Raw genomic sequence first — 17,253 nt, forward strand, 5'->3', positions numbered from 1 at the left:
TATCAAAGAGATACCTGCTCCACCATGTTTATAGTAACACTGTTCACAATAGCTAAAATATGGAATCAGCCAAGATGTCCATCATCAGATGAATAGGTAAAGAAAATATGGTGTGCATATTTATAGACACACAGAGGGGAATATTATTCAGCTATAAAAAAAATGAAATTCTGTCATTTCCAGAAAAATGGTTGGAACCAGAGGACATTATTTTGAGTGAAATAAGCCAGACACAGAAAGACAGATACCACATGTTCTCCCTTATATGTGGGGGCTAAAATTTAAAAACACACACACACAAAAAGAACACCTGTGAGTATCAGCCTTGCTGCAAATACAGTGTTTTGTCAAACTTTATGTTAAATCTTTGTCAGGATGACAGCAATTATATACTACTATAGTTTCCCTGATTTTGTGACTATTTTAAACTTCATGAGAGTGAAGTTGAACATCTTTTTATTTGATTATTGTCTTATAGCCCTTGCTCATTTTCCTGCTGGACAATGGGGTTTCCAGTTTTTATTTGTTGAGCTCTTTATTTAGTAAATCCATTAAGCCTTTGACTTTAATGCAAATTAAAAACATGTTATCATAAAAATAAACAAATGAATAAAATATGAAGTTTAAAAATAAAACAAAATAAAAAGTGAAAAAAAAAAAACAAATAAGAGTGTGCTAAATAGAAAAACAACACATTTCCTCCACGGCTGACATAGCACTCAACTAGCCATAGCTGGACGTAATTTAATACAAGACAATAAAATCTTCTACTCTCCTAATATTGTTCCACTAAATGTATATGAATAGATATTAACGATCAAAACCGAGCCACTTTTTAAATGATCTGTACATAAAACATTGCAGACTTCATTTTCATGCTATACTCTTTACTTTTGACTGAATGACACATACATCAGAAGAGGAAGTGAACATTTAATCAATTAATATTTGCTGGTTAATGCTTTGACATTTACAAAGCCTGGGCACATCTGCATGAAGCTCTAAAATAAAATTAGGAAAATGATCAAGAATAAAACTTGAGGAAAAGAAGCCAACTGGACCCAAGAAACAGCTGCATTTCTTAGCCAGTATGAGCTTCCAAATGACCCTCATTGTTACTCTGTTTCGTGAAAACTCTGTGGACATTCGATCCACCACCAGCCCAGTGAACTGCCCCATTTCATTTCAAGGGCTGATGTTCGGGTGAACACGTTCAGTAGATTATCTAGGCATCTTGTGGAACTAGACTGAAGCAGATAAAAATTTAAACCCCACTTTCTCTGGGGTTATGACTATCTTAAAGTTTAAATCTATTTTCAAAGAGTAGATAAAAACTGTTATGTAGAAAGGAAATACGCCATTGAAGTTTAATGGGTTCAAATACTAAATCTAAACTTACTCATTGTACCCAATTTCTTCGTCAGAAAGGATGAAGATACTAGGAGGAGCTCTCTCATGGGATTGTTGTGCGTATTAAATGAGTCGATCCATATGGAGCACTTAGAAGTACCTGGAGAATAGATTCCAGTAGATCACAAAGCGTATTAGCCACAATTGCCAATCTCCATTTTCTTCCATCTCCGCTCTCTCTCCTATTTTTTTTTTCTTCACATTAAGAAACGCTATTGTTTTCGGGACACCCCCACTTCCCTATAATGCTCACTGCAAACTGGCCCAGCCATGACTGGGATGTAATCACCAGAGAGGTACCTTTGACAGAGATGGAGTAGCTGACAAGTTGCTAAACACAATGTTAAATTGTTTGTTATTGTTGAGGAGTGGGAAGCTTCTCTTTTAAAACACTCCCAAGTTGAAAGCCAACATGATTAATATTCAGAGCAGACAGACTAGTTTATATAGCTAGAGACACTGAGGGCAGCCTGGATAATGGAAGAGCATGCTCACCCCTGAGTCTGCAGTGACACACACTTTCATCCCAACCAAGTCTGGGCACCTCAGGCTTGTCAAAAAGAGGTGTGTCTGGAAGGCTGTAAAGATTTGAACCTTACAAATGAGCTTCGTGTAGTCCTAAGCATCCGGATGAGTCACAGCCTATTTTATGGGTGTACCTCATCTTCAAAGAAAGATTGAACTAACCATAAACATCAGATCATGGAACATAAGCTTCTCCAAAGGCTCCTCATAAAAAGTCCAATAAAAATAAATACAGCTATTGCCTAAAATTCAAAGTCTCACGCAGATTTATTGTGAATCGGATGCATCATTGCTCATCCACTTTTTGGATGATATCTATACCACTGAACTGAATTTCTTTCGGAAATGTTGATAAAGCTATTTGGGTTAATGTGCATAATCAGTTATAGAAGACAACCTCAGTACAGCACAGAATGTAAGAGACTTTTAAAGCATCTCACTTTTTACTATGTTTGCTGGTTTTTATCTATCAGAAATCTTGTTGACAGGTACCAGTTTTGGGCTCCAAAACATGCAATCTGACATGACCTCAATAATACCCACATGCACAGTAACCAAAATGTCAAATGATTCCAAGATAAAAATAAAAATATCCAGCACCTGGTTTGATTCCCACCTCTGGCTTTTGACTCCAGATTCCTGCCAGTCCATACCAAGGGAGGTTCAAGCAGTTAGGCTCCTGCTGCCCAGGTCGGAGACCCGAATTATGATCCTGGCTACTTGTTCTTGTCCTGGCTCAGTCCAAGTCATTGCAAGCATTTGGAGAGTAAATCTGTCTCTCTACCTCTCAAATAAGTAAATTAATATATAGACACATACGCATACCTATAGATAAATAGATTATGTTGATAGATACTTAGATGATAGATAGATATAAAACTCAAACATCATTTTTTTACATGCATGGTCCACCTTAAATCTTCTGAAAATAGATATGAAAATCACTTTCATGGAAATTCTAAATTATGTCTTTACTAACTCTTAAGTATGAAATCAATTAACACATACATATTAGTATCCTAGTACTGTACCTAGTACCACTTGGGTTGTGTAGGAAGTTAAAACAAACATACAGGCCACCTTTGCACCGAGGAGCTTACATTTTGCTGGGAAAATTACATTACTTGCAAATGACTTCAGACATTATATGGTGGGCAAATAATTAGTGGAGTGTTCACGGTAGAAATCAACTATTGTGAAGGATTAAAGAAAAAGGGAAAAAGAATAAATTTAACAAAGTCACATGGGGAAATTTGAATTCTAGAACCCAGAGGAAGGTGAACCGTGAATTAAGTCTCCAGGTATGGGATGGCTATGGGTTATTTAAGAGATTAGCTTTAAATAACAGTAATAGCATTGTCAAAAGATGAGTCAAGAACAGCAATTGGGTTCTTACAAGAATACTCAGGTTTGCTTCATGAAACGGAGGAACATGGGATGGGCATTTGTGGCAAAATGGGTTAAGACACTGCTTGGAGCACCTGCATTGTATATCAGAGTGCCTGGTTAGAGTCCCAGCTCATCCACTTCTGATCTGGCTTCCTGCTAATACATTCTCGGAGACAGCAGATTATGGTTCAAGTACTTGAGTCCCTGTGGGAGACAGAGATAGAGTTATGGGTTCATGGCATTGGCCTGGACCAACCTCGGCTGTTGTGGGCATTTGGGAAATGAACCAGCAGATGGATGATCTCGCTCTCATCTCTCTCTGTCTCTCTCTCTGTCTCTCTGTCTCTCTCTCTCTCTCTCTCTATCATAGAGGCATGTTTCAGGTGTAGCTCCAGAATTTCAAACTTAGGTAACTTGGAGATCTTGATCCAAGACAGGGAAATTGGAAAGCAGAGCTCAAAGACCAGAGCTATTCACTTAAGAGTTATTACAGTTGAAGTGATGATAACAAGAAGCCTTATCACTAATATCTTGTCCTTATGGGGAGGTGATACTAGAGAGTGGAATTTGGGAGAGAGATCTAGGAGTCATGGTTTAAAAATCATAATGTCACCTATATGCTTCCTAAGCAACTTACTCAATTGTGTCCAACTTCTCCTCCTGTACCTCAGCACAACATTAGAGTACTGTCCTAATGAGATGCATCCTAACCCTTTGCAATTATTATCCTTGTGTCTATATCAAGAATTAGTCAACTCTAATAGATCATGGAAAATTGAGCCATCTTTTCTAAATACTCCTCCCTCCTCAAACCACAGGTTTCATCAGTATCATGTATTAGGTATGCGAGGATTTATTTTTTTTCTATGCTGTCAATCATGCTATCATAGGCTAAACCTAATATGAGTTTGAAACATTAATATTTTGCATGTGATATCTATATTACATGGAATATTTATATTCCATGTAAATGCATTGAAGTACAAGAACTGTCCAATGTTTTTAGATTTTTCTTATTTGAGTCTCAGCAGCTAAAACCACTCTATGATACCCTCATTAATAAAATCTAGAAAATGTACCCCCAATGGATTGAGAATTATTTAATACTATCATGTGTTTTCCAGTTCTGGCCAAATTGTTTGAACTTTCATGAGCTGTGCACAAGAATAAAAGGTGATAGCCTAGGTAAATAAAAACAAGAGTAGGAGATTTAACTGCTGGAGCAGAAAGTTACAGATGTGAATCCTAAGTAAAGTACCGTGGCCGATAATAGCATTTCCCCCACATGCTTTATTAGCTACGTATGGCTGTGTGGGTCGAAGGACCCCTTGGTGATCCTGTAGTGCTCACATTTCTTACACAGGATTACAGCTGGGGCACATGCAGAGGGAGTCTCTTGGTGGAATCTCTTTCTTGCATTATTCTGCTCCCACTTGGGGCAGACATTCAGGCTTTGTGAGTGAGTATTTGTAAAAGATAACATTCAAAAATTAACACAAGCTCCTGGTTATTAAGCCTGAACAGTCTTTTCCCTAAGGAGATTTTGAAGGATTATTAAAAAGAAAAAGGTCACAGAAAACAGCAACCTAATCCCCCAATCATGGTTACCTTTTATGGAGATACTCCCACGTGGACTTTGAAGGCCACAAGTTACGGGGAAAGGGAGGCCAACGTTTTCTCCAGCCAGCTGTCCACTTAACCTTGCTGGGTCTATCTCCCCCTCTGAGGAGCTCCCTGCTCTTAAATTCATGTGCAGCCCCACTCTTCTGTAGTTGCATACACATCCTCATGTGGTCTCAGGAAGTCATCAGGAGTTCGTGATAATAGATTCCTGACTCACTTTATAGTCAAGATTATAATTTGGCAATGTTATGGGACTGTGAGTTATTGCTAATGGCTTCATAATAACTCCTGAAACTTCCAGAAGCTACTAGCCAAAGTGCTTCTTCAGCATTTGATTAATTTGTGTGCATGACTCAATTCATGAAGACAATGTCAACATTAACTTTTCAGAGTGAGAAAAAATAAAGATAAGAAAAACTTCAGCAAACCTATGAATCTACAGATGGCAATTTTGATCAATAGGTAAACCTGGGAGAAACTTATTTCCATATATTTTAATTTCATTTTAGATGAGGCAGTTTGCTCAATAGACATAACCAGAGTTTACTAAATATAGCTTCTAAGTTTCAAGGCTATTTTGCATGTAGAGAAGAAATGAACTTGGGGCCGGTGCTGTGGTATAATAGGTTAATCCTCCGTCTGTGGCACCGGCACCCCATATGGGCGCCAGTTCTAGTCCCGGCTGCTCCTCTTCCCATCCAGCTCTCTGCTATGGGCTGGGAAAGCAGTGGAAGATAGCCCACATGCTTGGGCCCCTGCACCCACGTGGGAGACCAGGAAGAAGCTCCTGGCTTCGGATCGGTGCAGCTCCGGCCGATTCGGCCATTTGGAGAGTGAACCAGGGGATGGAAGACCTCTCTCTCTGTCTCTCCCTCTCACTGTCTGTAACTCAAATAAATAAATAAAATCTAAAGAAAGAAAGAAAGAAAGAAAGAAAGAAAGAAAGAAAGAAAGAAAGAAAGAAAGAAAACTAGGAATACATGCAATATTCAATATTCAATGTCCAGGAGATATTTTCAAAGCTAAAAAAATTTTGCAATCATTAAATAAATCCCTTTCTTGCTACCACCTCCCCTCTATTTACAAGAGGTCTTCAAAAAGTTTATGGAAAATGTGTATTAGGAAAAACTATGCACAGATTTTGCACCAAGATGGATTTCAAAATTCTTTTGCCCTTGGCTTTTAATTCCATGTTTTTGAAGTATGCGCATACATATTGTTGGAAAACTAGAGAAATGCTGAATGGTAATAACCCCCAGAGGGTGTCATTTGTTCATCTTTATTACCTGGGAAACCAGGTTGCCAAATTAAACCTACACCTGTGTCAGATAAAAAAAAAGGCAACTGACATGAGTGTGCATCTCTCTCGTCGTTGGTCTCCACTGGCAGGAGCCCATTGGAACACACCAAGGGAGTGCTCAGCGCATGGATGTGTGCGTGAGTCACGGGTGTCAGGGAGCCCTGAGTCAGCACATGTTGAAAGCCAAGAACCTGTCCACACTGGAAACACAACTGCAGGAAAATGCTGGCCACACCCTGACACTCAGACTCACCCTGCTTCCACCGAGAGCAATAGGGCTGTCGTGTGTCTCCTCTGCTGCAAGCCCCCGGCTTCTGGAATGTTCTACAACACCTCTTAACCAGCTTAGACGGAAAGGCTGCAAAGACTGCCCATCCACTTCAGTTTGTGGTTACGTGATGGGAGTGCCTTTTCTTGCCACCACACTTTCCATATTTTGTACCACTGGTTTCTCCTGAGTTGGTGGAGCTTTTCCGTGGCTGAGCCCTGAGACCCGTCGCCTGCCCACGTCTAAGTGAAGGCAGAGGGGGTGGAAATGATGAGCCTCTCAGCCACGAGAGCATCGTTCAGCACTGAGCAGAAACCCATAAGGTGGACGACAGCTTTAGCTGACCGTGCCGTGCCACAAGGACAAGCCTGCCCCCGTTCGGCCTGGGTGATGATGAGCTCAGGACTTCTGCCTTCCAGATTCTTGAATCTGAAAAACAACTTAGCTGAAATTTATACACAGGGTGTCACGTGAGGCTCGGCTAAAAGCAAAACCACCCTTCGGGGAAAAAAAATGGGACGATTTTAACCAAGGCTCATTTGAAAACAGCAATCAAAGACAGATCAAACCCTCTGCACTTAGAGAGGCAGTGTTCCCCAGCATGAGGCCATGGAGCCACCAGGTCACCCAGCCCAGGAACCTTCCTCCCCTATCCCTGCCAGGAATAGAAGCCCCAGGTACCGTGTGCGTGCATGCATGTGTGTGTGTTTGCATGTGTGTGCGCATGTGACAGTGCATGTGTGTGCATGTGTGTATGCATGCATGTGTGTTTGTATGTGATTGTGCATGTGTGACCGTGCATGTGTGTGTGCACATGCATGTGTGTATGCGTGTAAGTGTGCATGTTGGGGGGGTCCTCTGTGGACCCTTCCTGCCTGGGAGAGAAGGCATTCATCACACATCACTCCTTCTACCTGAGAAAAAATCGCTATCTATGGGATCTGATTTTTTGTGTTTCAAACTGGAGAAAGCTTTTATGATGTCTCTTGATGAAATATAACCACCCTCTCATTCGAAGCAGCCTCTAAATTCTCAAATGTGTGTAAATGGAAAACATGCTGTGGGTCTTTATTCCACTGAGCAGTGAGAAATAAATCAGCGCTCCCTCCTCCTCGCTCCCCACCCCCGACCCCCACCAGTCTCTCCCTTGATACCTCACAGATGTGCAGCGTTCGGGGGAAGAGCAGAAATGCTTTATAAAATTAATATGTGCAAACTGCTTTATTTACCATAATGCCCAGCCTGGGGCTTTCTCCACCGTGCTCCATCAAGATTGTAAGCTGAGTTCTTGCCTTCTGCCTGCCAAAGTCCTCTTGCATCTCTGCCGGACAGGACCACCTGTGTCTTGCACCTTGGAATGGCGGTGCTTGGCGGTTGGTGGTGGTTGGTGGTGGTGTGGCCTGGGACTCAACATCTCAAGTGAGCCGGCTGCAAGTTAGTGGTAAACAAAACATTTCATCCGTAATGTATAAAATGTGTAAATCACTTTAGGATCCTGCTGGGTTCCCAGTCCTAAATAAATCCCCTTCATTAGTATAATTGATATTAAACTGGATGCTGGAGCCCCAATAGATGAATACAAATGCTGGAAGCTGCCTCGGTAGTTCATTCATATCTAAAAATATGTAGAAGACATACCACAGAGCTCATGAAAGGCTTTTAACTGATTTTAATAGCAGTCATTACATGAGAAAATGAGACTTCCCCTTGTAACAGAGATGAACTGAGAAGAGACAAAGGAAGAGAGGTAGGTAGTGCAGCACCCCGTGCCCTGCCAGAATTACTGCTCATCATTCTTGCTTTCAGCAGTTAGGGCTGCCTTTGTCAAAGACTACCACCATCTAATGAAACAATTAGGGCCTGACAGTTTAAATATGCTATTTTGTTCTTTCCGAGCCCAAGTGCCAGCCGCACAGACAAACTATCCCCACCACCTTCCTATCAGCGCAGCCATTGTTATCCCAGATAGAATGCCCTAAAAATAAAATCCATTTCGCATGTGAAGCTTCATCAAGTCAGGTCATGCCTGCTCCTCGGGGCAGACTGCAATGTACTAATTTCATTATGCTATTTTTAAATGTGGCCTCCGTGGGTCTTTTACTATGTCCTACATAGCTCAACAAGACCCAGAGTTTATGTTCACGGTTTTCTCACTAATCGCCTCTGCCCACCCTGTCTCAGCCCAGACCCCCATCACAACCACCTCCACAAGTCTCAGCATTACCCAGAACCGGGCACGCCCAAGACGGCCATGTCCGCACTTCCAGGAACATCGCCCACTGGGCATTGTCCAACCCGTGAGCTGTCAGAAGATCAAATTGGTATCAGGTTCTTGAATTCGTTATTACAGGTGCTCTAGCTTTTTATTTAAAAAAATCTATTATACTAGAGAATGGCTTTCTAAGATATCATTATGAGCTATTTTTGAGTCACTGTGTACCTATTTCAGTTGTGCCTCTTATTTGAGTATAAAGTTAATTTCGTTTCAGACATAAAATGAACACAGACTCCTAGATGTATGAAGAGCATATCAGGACTGGCGTTAACGTGTGATGGATAAAGTCACTGCCTGCTGTGCCGGCATCCCATATGAGCACCAGTTCGAGACCCAGCAGCTCTACTTCCAATCCAGATCCCAGCTGATGGTCTATGGAAAGCAGCAGAGGTACTTGGCCCCTGCCACTCAAGTGCGGGATTCAGAAGAAGCTCTTGGCTCCTGGCTTCAGTCTGGCCATCTGGGAAGGAACCAGTGGTTGGAAGATCCTTCTCTCTCTCTCTCTCTCTCTCTCTCTCTCTCTCTCCCTTTCATTGTAACTTTCCAAATAAATAAATAAATATTTTTTAAAAAACTATTTCTGGTTATAAGTGCATATCTTCATATACAATAAAGGATATGTCATCCTGATAATCGGAGGTGGGAGTGGCTTCAGGCACGGTGGGATTCTTGGGCATAAATAGGGCTCTGAGGATAAGGTTCTCTCTCCCTGTCCCTCGGGTCTCTTTTTCCCCTTGAGTCAGCCCACATGTTAGGGAGACCCCTTCTTCTCAAGCCCCTATCTTTCCAGCTGAGTGACCCCGACCCAATGGCATAGCCTGGGGGTGGCAGAATGAAGAAATGACGGACAGAGAGTACAAAATCCCAGTGACACTGGAGGTTTGAGTTTGGGGAACATTTGTTTAGCAATGGCCGGGGCTGGGCTGGAGCAATCCAGGTCTCCCATGTAGGTGGTAGGAACCCAGTCACTGCCTCCCAGCGTCTAGATCAGAGGACTCTGGAGTCAGCTGGTGAAGGGAATCCAGCCCAGGGAAAATCAAACTCTGATGACGAATGCAGGCATCTTAACTACTAGGCTGAACTCCCCTTCCTCCCTGGGCCTTTTGAAGTCACCTCATGGTGCGCAATGAATATAGTGAATAGATATGTATTGTACATTTAAAGTTGCTAAGACAACGAATTTTTTTTAGATTTATTTAGTTTATTTGAAAGGCAAAATTACTGAGAGAGAGGGAGAGACAAGAGACTGAGAAATCTTGCCTTCACTGGTTTGTCAATGGCCACAGTGGCCAGCCAGCAGCCAGGAGCTTCTTCCAGGTCTCCCACGTGTGGGCAGGGGCCCAAGCACTCGGGCCATCCTCCACTGCTTTCCCAGGCCATTAGCAGGGAGCTGAATCCGAAGTGGAACAGCCAGGACTTGAACCGGAGCCCCATGTGAGATGCCAGCACCACAGACAAAGGCTTAATCTAATATGCCACAGTGCCAATTTGAATGTTCTCCCCACAAAATGTTAAGCATTTGAAGTGATGAGTATGTTAAATAGTTTTATGTAATTATTCCACATTAGATTTATAAATCATAACCACTTTGTATATCATACATACATGTAACTATTTGTTGTCAATTTACAATAAAATTATTTTAAGAAAAGAAATGCCATACCCCTTTTCTCAAAGTGTTTTAGCCATATGCCCTAATTGAGTCTCATTTAGCTTGGCTTGGGTTATATGTCCATTCTAGCAGTATGATGCAACCAGACACTAAGCTCTGTCTCCAATAAACCACACAAGCTGAGATGAAGGACAGCATTGTTCCCCAAAGGATGACCAGCGCCGACCATCACAAGAAGAAAGGAGAGATGCAGAACAAGCAAAACCAACAGAGGTTAATGTCCTCACAACCCAAAAATAAAACGTCTTTTAAAACTTCTGTTTATTTAGATAAGAATCAAAGACACAAACTTAATCTTAGAGGAGGTGGAAGGTCCAGAACTATTTTGGAACTTTGATGACTGTGTACTAATTGGCACTAATTAGTAAAACGCTTCTTCTCTGAGAGTTGGAAACTATTAGGAGATTCCACTGTGGGAAAGAAGGAAGACAGAAAGAGAAAAATACACGTGGTGTGAAGTCCCTGGGCAACAATGACCGCAAATTCCAGTCCCCTCTTTCTCACTCATATCTGAACACACCTGCTCCAGTCTCCTGCTCTCCACTGATTCTGATGAGAAGTTAGCTGTATATCTTACTGGGGTCAGATACTGCTTTTTAAGGTTTTCTACTTATTTATGGTTTTCAACATGATGTGTCTGGGTGTGGATTTCTTTGTGTTTATCCTATTTGGAGGTATTTGAGCTTCTTGGATGCATAAATTAATGTTTGTCATCATATTTGGAAGTTTTTAGCCACTATTTCTTCAAACACATTTAATGCTTCATTTTCTTTCTCTTCTTTGGGTAGTCCCATTATACGTATGTTGCTGTGCTAATATTTCTCCAAAATACTTTTTAATCCATGTTTCCTCTTTCTCCTTCAGATGGCATCCTCTCTACTGATCTAACTTCAAGTGTGCTGACTTTTTATTACATCATCTCATTTTGAGCCACTCTGGTGAATTTTTCATTTTGATTGTAGCACTTTTCAACTTCAGAAAAGTACTGCATTTGGTGTCTTTTTTTCTTTCCTTTTTTTTTTTAATTTCTATCTCTTCATCCATAGTCTCTATTTGACAAAATGTTGTCACCATGTCCTGCCTTCATTCTGTAGACATGGTTTCAGTTAGTTCTCTAAATAACTTTAATTTAATTTCATTGATTTGATTTTGTTTGATTAGATTAATAGCTATTTATTTGGAAAGCAGGCATAAACACACAGCAAGAGAGAGAGAGAGAGAGAGAGAGAGAGAGAGAGACCTTCATCAATCATCCATTGATTCATTCCCTGTAATGACTACAACAGCTGGTGCTGGGCCGGGCTGAAGCCAGGGGGCTAGAACTCACTTCAAGTGTCCTATTTGGCTGGCAGGAACCCATGAACTTGAACCCTCAGAGGCTGCTTCCCAGAGTGGACTTCAGCAAGCAGCTGAGTCTGGAGTGGAACTGGCCTTTGATCCTAGGGATTCTGGCATGGGCTGCAGGCATCCCCAGTGGAATCAACCACTGTGTCAAGTGCCCACCCCGAATATATTTTTCACAGATGCTTTGAAGTCTTTGCCAAGTCCGATATCATGGAACCTCAAAGGCAGTTTCTGTGACCTGCCACTTACCCTATTTATGCGTCCTAATTCTCTAATTCTATGTAGATGTCCCAGCGTCACAACTGGACATTTAAATAATGCATTGAAACAACTCTGGAGACTTCCAGGAGATTGATGTTGTTGTTGCTTACTTGATCATTCGTTTTATCAAGTGCCTTGATTGAAATGACTCTGATCAGCCTGTGTGTGGTGCCTGTAACTCCTACCTGAGGCCCTGGTTTGAGTTGGGACTATTCTGGGCTTCCAATCCAGCTTCCTGCTAATGTGCCTGGGAGGCAATGGGTGACAGCCCCAGTACTTGAGTTCCCACCACCCATGTGGGAAACACATGTGATGTATCTGACTCCTGGCTTTGGCCTGGCCTAGCCCTGGTTGCTGAGGAGTGAACCAGCAGGTAAAAGATCGATCAATGAATCAATCTCTCTCTCTCCTTCTTTCTCTCTCTGTCCTTCAATTATATAAATAAATCTTTTAAAAAAAAATAGAAGCAATTCTCTGAGTCTCACTTTGTCATTGTGTGCAGCTTCCAATGTTTCTGTTCAGACTCCTTCCCCTTGCTTTTTATCTTTTAGCCTGGCTTTCCAGGGGTTGCCCTTAGTCAACATAAGCTGCTTATTGGTCAAAGTTTGTGCTGAGCCCCTGTGGCCTAATAGATTTTACCCATTATTATTAGGTAGGGGAGAGGGCAGGGAGCTTCTGTCACCATTCAGGGAGCTGGTGTTTCTGCCCCACAACCAGCCAGGGGCTAGTGCTCCTGAAAAGGCACCCACCCTGGGCATGCACACACACAGTCTTCCGAATCGCCAAGGGATGCATGTGATTCTTAAGCCTGGTTTCCTAAGTGTTGCCCTTAGGCCAGAGAGACTTATTGTGCAGCCAGTGTTCAAGCAGAGGCCGTGCTCAAACTCTTTGTGCCAGTGAAGCTTCTGCCCCGTGTTGACAGATCTGCCCTGTGCTGCTTGGGGATTTCAAATTTGCCCAAGTCCTGTGCTGATTTTGCTCTGAGTGGGTGTCTAGCACCCACTGGGCCTGGCCTTTCAGACCCACAGAGTTGACTGCGATCCCAGGGAGGGTTATTCTTGGCTGTCTCCCTTCTACAGTTCTGTCTGTGAAGCTTCTGGCTGTTCTACCATTTTACCTGTTGCTACCAGTATCATGGCAATACCAGCACTTTCTTAATTGATCTCCACTAAGATCTCCATTGTTTCCAGAAATCTTAGACCTGGAATTCCCCTAGCTCTGTTCCAAGTCACATCCAACTCCTCCAGCAGGCTCACTTCCAGCCTTCTGCTCCCCTGGAACAACCACTATGCCACTGCTCAGGAGCTGGGAGCAAGGACAGTGGCCCTCCCTCTGGGGTGATGCCCCAGCTGGTCTCCACTGGCATTAGCAGGGAGCTGGATAGGAAGTAGAGTAGCTGGGACTCAAACCAGCACTCGTATGGATGATGGCACTGCAGGTGGTGGCTTAACCTACTGTGCCACAATGCTGGCCCTGCAATAGATGTTGCATCGCTGTGAGTCACAAATCCCTGAGCCACGGACCATTCACGAGTGTGAAGTCTCCTAGCTTTTCCCTCTGCCTTTGGCCAGGGTGATACCTTAGCCAGGCCAGACAGATGATAATCTACACTGGTTTTGAAAACCTCCAGAGAAAAATCATTTCACGGCCTTCCTTTATAACCTAAATCAGTGCTTAACAGCTCTCGCTGCCAGGAATCCTTTGTTTGCACATAACCTAAAGCCTACACACTGCATAGGCCTTGCCTGTTTTTTCTGCTGGAGGAGACACAACAGCCGGTCACCCTACAATGCACTTCCTCTCTGGCAGGAATCGTCTCTGGCCTCCTTCTTTTCTTAATCCTCCTTTGGCCCAGTGACTGGAATAAATAATCTTAGCATTTCCTCATACATTTTTAATCCATAACAACCCTTGCGCTCTCTTCTGTAATCTTCTCACTCTCACCACTCTCCTCTTGAGACCTGAAATGGTTCTCCAAGCAAGGTCCCAGCGCTCCAGACGTGATCTGGTGGGAGTACTCACTTCATAAACACAGACCCACCCTGGACTCAAGGAAGCCGAAGCTTGGTCGAGGGCCTGGGAATCAGCATGGCCAAGTTCCCAGGGGAGGCTGATGTGCCGTGGTTGAAATCCTATAGGCAATACCGCTGCCTAGTCTCATGGCATCTTAGGCTACAACAACTTGCCCTTACAGTAGCATCACTTGGGACCTTCTAATAATCGTGATGTCCAGTCCAATTACACCTGAGTCTTTGGGGGTGGCACTGGGGCCAGCCACCTTCTTAAAGCTCCACAGGTGAGTTCCAGGTGCAGCCAGGGAGTCCGTTCTTGAAAGCAAGGATGCCACTATTGGCCCTTGTACCCCAGCACCTACTTATTAGGTGACTGAGGGAGTCACATCGGTTTTACTCCCATGAATCTGCTTAACTAAACACCCTGAAAGGAGCTCCCCTGGGGAAGAAAATGTTTATGTCAACTCACAGTTTGGAAACTGTAGCTCAGGATCCTCGTGCACATCCAGGTCCCCCATGTGTGGGAGCTCATCTCCCAGTGGGTCAGGAGGGAGCAGGGAAAACCTTGGCCAAACTTGAACTACAATAGTCAAATAATCTTGCAAGAACACCCCCTTTCAAGGACACTCTCCCAGTGACCGAAAAACCTCCCATAGACCCCACCTCTCAGACCCCATCACCAGGTCCTAGTCCCCACCCTTAATCCATCAATCCTATTGAGACTTCAGGTTTAAGGGCCGGCATTGTGATACAATGGTTTAAGCCACCTGCTGTGACATCGGCATCCCCCATGAGTGCCAGCTGCTCCAGCTCCCTGTTAATGCACTTCGGAAAGTGGCAGAAGATATCTGGGCCCCTTCCATCCACGTGGGAGACCCAGATGGATTTCTGGACCCTTGGATTTCACCTGGCCTAGCCATTGCAGACATTTGGGAAGTCAACTAGCAGATGGAAGATTCTCTCTGTCTGTCTGTCTGTCTGTCTCCCTCTCTTCCTTTAACCCTGCCTTTCAAATAAATAAGTAAATCTTAAAAAAAAAAAGATATCACCATTAAACAGCTACATGAGTTTTGGAAAGACAACCCCAACCCTAACACCATGCTCACTGGATACCTGACTTTCTTTTATCTATATCATGGGATGTAGGATGAAGTGAGCTTTCCCAGAGTGAAGATACATGCTTCTGTGACTGTTGGTTTTGGAGGAATGCTGGGTTTGAGGAGGTGAAAAGCCATGGTTGGGGAAATGTGTAAGGTTGGAGAGACTAGAAGATGTCTTTGTGGAGGCTCCTGATGGACACCATGAAGATCAGGAATGTGTGACGTCACATGATGTCAAGACTCCCGGCACACACCACCCAGACACACTTCACCTGTCCTGACGCTTGCTCCATCATCCCGCTGGTGCACAGCCTGCAAGTTCTACTGGCACCACCCAACAATGGATCATTTAGGCCCACACTGTAAGTCCCCTCTTTTCCCCTCCAGTCTTTCTTGTGACCCAAAGGTGCTCACAAATGGGCAACCACCAATGCAAGGAAGTTAATACTCCAAGCAGCAAAACTTAGCCAGTGAGAGATAAGAGTCACTTAGATGATTCATCAACCTTTTTCATTTCTCTTAGAGATTTTATTTTATTTGAAAGTCAGAGTTACAGAGAGAGAGAGAGAGGAAGAAAGAGATCTTCCACCCACCCATTCACTCCCCAGATGGCCACAAAGGCCAGGGCTGGGCTAGATCAGAACCAGGAGCCAGAAGCTTCATCCAGGTCTCCCACATGGGTAGCAGGGACCCAAACACTGGAGCCATCTTCTGCTGCTTCCCCAGGCCATTAGCAGGGGACTGTCTGAAAAGTGGAGCAGCTGGAGAAGGAACTGGTGCCCACAGGGGATGCCAGCACTGCAGGTGGTGGCTTTACCTGCTATGCCACAACACCGGCCCCTTGTTATCCTTTTCTCTACCTGCTACACTATGATGTCTGGCAACACAGGTTACAAAGCTTCTGGTAGATGGTTCTGAGGGATTTGGCCATCAGCTACACTTAGTGTTGACCAAATTGATAACACTTTCCTTGGCTTTCCTCCATTCTCTACCCTCACCCCCAGTCCCTATTTCACTGGCCAGTCCCTCATTCCAGGATACATGTGGGTAGCATATAAGACCTATTAGTCCTCTGTCTCAGGCTCTGACTTCCCAGGGAGTCCATACGAAGGGCAGGTCGCTCATCTTCATAGCCTTACGTATTTTAGTGAATGGCACAAAAGAGATGCCCAACATAGAAATGACTTGAACCTGCCGAGAAAATTGGACAGAGGAGAGATTGCACCAAAATTCTCCATGATGACAGAGGTTTTGGGGAGACAATAGGCAAAGATTGTGACTTCTCTTTCCCATTTAGTAACCCTGGGACTGTGGGCAAACCAGCGATTTTCTGGACATGCATTTTCTTTATATCAAAAGATGGTATTCTGAGGAGTATCTAAACCTCAAGAGGCTCAAATGAGAAGACACATATAGCAGTGTTCTGAAATTATAAAACCAAGGGGCAGGCATTTGGTATAGTGGTTAAGATGCTGCTTGGTAAACCAGAATTCCACACCCAAATCCCTGGATTCCAACCCCAGTTCTGCTTCTGATCCAGTTTCTTACTAATGCTCACCCTGGAAGATAGTAGGTGATGGCTCAAGTAATTGGGTCTCTGCCACCCATGTGAGATACCAGGATTGAGTTCCTGACTCCTGGCTTCAACATGGCCTAGCCCCAGCTGTTATGGGCATTTCGGTAGTGAACAAAAGAGTGGAAGACCTCTCTCTGGCTCTCTCTGTATCTCTCTCTCTCTCTCTCTGTTGTCTCTCTGCCTTTCTTTCTTTCTTTCTTTTTTTTTTTTTTTTTTTGCAGGCAGAGTGGACAGTGAGAGAGAGAGACAGAGAGAAAGGTCTCTGCCTTTTTAATAAATCGATTAATAAGTAAATGCATTTTTAAAATTATTGAACCAAAATGTTAAGTACTGCTTTGGAATATGTGGTAACTTTTATAGAAGGTTAATTTCTCTTCAGATTTTGAGGTTGATTGCATATATTAGCAATGAGCAAACTTTAAAAAGAATTGGGGGCCGGCGCCGCAGCTCACTAGGCTAATCCTCTGCCTTGCGGCGCCGGCACACCAGGTTCTAGTC

The sequence above is a fragment of the Oryctolagus cuniculus genome, chromosome 14, assembly GCF_051225735.1.
Source record: "Oryctolagus cuniculus isolate XC-2025 breed Fujian yellow rabbit chromosome 14, ASM5122573v1, whole genome shotgun sequence".
Taxonomy (NCBI): Eukaryota; Metazoa; Chordata; class Mammalia; order Lagomorpha; family Leporidae; genus Oryctolagus; species Oryctolagus cuniculus.